The sequence below is a fragment of the Solanum lycopersicum genome, chromosome 11 (genome assembly GCF_036512215.1).
Source record: "Solanum lycopersicum chromosome 11, SLM_r2.1".
Taxonomy (NCBI): Eukaryota; Viridiplantae; Streptophyta; class Magnoliopsida; order Solanales; family Solanaceae; genus Solanum; species Solanum lycopersicum.
The window spans coordinates 25,576,077-25,579,210 of record NC_090810.1 but is presented as its reverse complement, the minus strand read 5'-3'; the positions used below and the strand labels follow the sequence as shown (position 1 = coordinate 25,579,210).

The window sequence follows — 3,134 nt, the reverse complement described above, 5'->3', positions numbered from 1 at the left end:
CAAAATTGGCATCTAGCATGATTTAACTAAAAATGCCACCTTTACTGTGTTTTAAGGATTTTTATACATTGTTATAATGCCTAGTGAAATTTTTGTACTAACCCATATTTCTATGTTTTCTATGAGTGTAGGGCCTGATTGTTGAGGTGTGCTTCTTCTATTGTTCAAATCTTTGATTTATTCTATCACGACCCAACCCGATGGGCCGTGATTAGTGCCCGTTTTGGACACCCACATACAAAGCTGCTAAGAATAACCATCTGAAACTAAGACAATATGGAATTTAATCTAATCAAGCCAACCCCAACGTCATATATATATATATAAAGAGGACCTGTCTCATAAGGAGTCATAACCATTCAACCGTAACAACATACGCGAGCCGACAAGGCCGCCACTATTCAAAGCATAATAACATACGTAAGCCAACAAGGCTGCCACTACACAATACACAATGACGTACGCAGCCGACAAGGCTGCCCCTGTACAAGCGGACATCCCAAACAAACCATGTCCAGACCATTACCCAAAACATATATTTACAACCCACATAATGTCCACAGACCTCTAAGAGTACATTAGTGAAACTCGATAGGACAGGGCCCCGCCATACCCATAGACGAGCAAAAGACAACACAAAAGTTATGTACCAAAACGACTGGGCTCTGGAACAATGGAGCTCTCCCAATCAGCAGAGAAGATATCCTAGGCGGGAGGATCACCGAACTGCGCGTCTACACCTGCGGGCATGAAACGCAGCCCCCCGAGGAAAGGGGGGTCAGTACGGACAATGCACTGAGTATGTAAAGTATAAGGTAAAGATGACAGGATACCAATATAGCAAGTCGAAACAAAATATCGCTACACATGTACCCTTTTAAGTGAAAATCATGCATATCTTTAACATTTAAGGTGCCCAGCTTCCCTAGTAAGGAGTATTACCAAAGATTAATGTTTTATCAAGATTATGAACCTTTAATACGATATGGAAACGTAAAATCTCAATGACTCTAAGAAGCACTAACATAGATATGAGAGATCATCATAGCCTTAGACATAGCTGATATATAGAGGAATAATTGTGGAAGCAAGAATATACGTCACCTAGACGCTCTAGAGGTAAGTATCAAACCTGTCCGTTATTCGCTTTATTTTAATAGTCATGCCAAACAAAGAAAGAAGGGACAGCGTTACATACCATATAATCGAGCCGCACGTCCAATATTTACTGCTCAAGCTATTAATCTATAACAAGAAACAATCGTGCCGCAATTAGATAAACATCGCGCTTTACTTTCTTGTAAGCTAGCTAATAATCTAACGAAAATTCGGCAGCACTTCCCCTATTTTCCTTACTTCGTCCCAATCCGACAACAACCCAAATTATCCACAGAAATACAAATAACACATATATCCCAACGAATCTTATTAAACAGCCCCCTCCCCAAAACAGTTTCGTCTCGGCAACCATAGCAGTGAAGCAACGACACACCGAGCGATAACTTGTTTTATAATTCGCAACACATCTACCTTATTGTATTCATCCTTTGGAGTATATACTCATAATCACATTGAACATATACATAACGCCAATACAGAATTTTCCTGCAGTTTGCTTTAATCAAAACAGCCCAAGCACCAACACGACACCACTAATAATCCGATTATGGTTTCCGTTTATACTTAGCACATTCAATAACTAAAACAAACTTCCTAAGCTACTGGTCACACCCCCTTCTTAAAATTAACGGATAATTAACAAAGGTATTCTAAAGAATTAACACACCAAACAAGGAGATTACTAACCAAATTATTTGCAGCTACTGGCCAAGAGTTGCAGGGTTGGTTTCTCTATTTCCATGGCTGCCTAAGACAAGTGGTGAAGAAGAAGATGATATGCAGCAATGCATTTCACCACTTTATTTAGCATGGAGTGGATTTCTCCACCTCATTTATTAGTATGAAGTGGAGGCAGCCCCCCTCTACACCTGTCCACTAAGGCCAGCTCACAATCTGATCCCTTTTTTAATTTTTGCCTTGAGTGGTGGGTCCCACTTGATTAAATTAATCCTAATCAGCCACCAATTATGAGTGGTGGGGTCCATTGGATTAAATTAATCCTAATTAGTCACTAATTAATCTCTCACTTAAAGTTAATGACACTTACATTAGCCAACTCATACTTAATATAACATTTGGAATTAACATCCTTGCCTAATATTTCTTTAATCACTTGGAACTTAAAATAAAATCTCATTCCCCGGACTTACGTCTACTAGATCATGATGCGCACTACGTATAAAAAAATACGAGGCATAACATCCTTCCCCCCTTGGGAACATTTGTCCTCGAATGTTAAGTTAGCATCTTACAAAAACAAATTCCAGCGAGGTCTCTCTAATGGTTATACCTATCAACCTACATTTCGTAACTTACAGATGCCTCACAGAGTCACAACTTACTATATAATCTCGCTTATCAATCAATATAGTCAAGCTAGGAATTGAATTACCTGCAGGTACGGGGAACAAGTAAGGATACTTATTCTTCATTTCGTCTTCTGCTTCCAAAGTCATCTCCTCCCTATTGTTATTTTGCCACAACACTTTGACGGAAGCCACATCCTTAGTACGTAACCTTCTAACCTGATGATCAAGTAGAGCTATGGGTTTCTCCTCATATGACAACTCCTCTGTTACCTGAACATCATCTACTGGGAATACTCTAGAAGGATCAACAATACATTTACGTAGCATCGATACATGGAAGATTGGATGTACCGCCTCCAAATCAGATGGTAGATCGAAATCATATGCAACCTTGCCTATCCTACGAACAATCTGATAAGGCCCAATGTATCTCGGACTGAGCTTCCCCAACCTGCCGAATCTCATCACACCCCTCATGGGTGATACCTTCAGGAATACCCAGTCACCAATCTGAAACTCCAAATCTCGACGCTGATTATCTGCATATGACTTTTGTCGACTCTGGGCTGCTAATAATCTTTCTTGAATAAGCTTCACCTTGTCAACAGCTTGCTGAATCACATCCGGGTCTATTAACTTAGTCTCGCCAACATTAAACCAACCAATAGGTGATCTGCACTTCCTCCCATATAAGGCCTCGTACGG

At 40.1% G+C, this 3,134-nt stretch overlaps 1 long non-coding RNA gene across 1 annotated transcript; it reads right to left on the bottom strand.

The window, feature by feature from the left end:
- Positions 1–282: 282 nt before the first annotated feature.
- Positions 283–1,970, bottom strand: LOC138339521 (uncharacterized). The gene is made up of 3 exons (XR_011212325.1): positions 1,807–1,970; positions 1,199–1,245; positions 283–740 (listed from the first exon to the last, which is right to left on the bottom strand). It is a non-coding gene; the product is annotated as an uncharacterized lncRNA (long non-coding RNA).
- Positions 1,971–3,134: the final 1,164 nt, after the last annotated feature.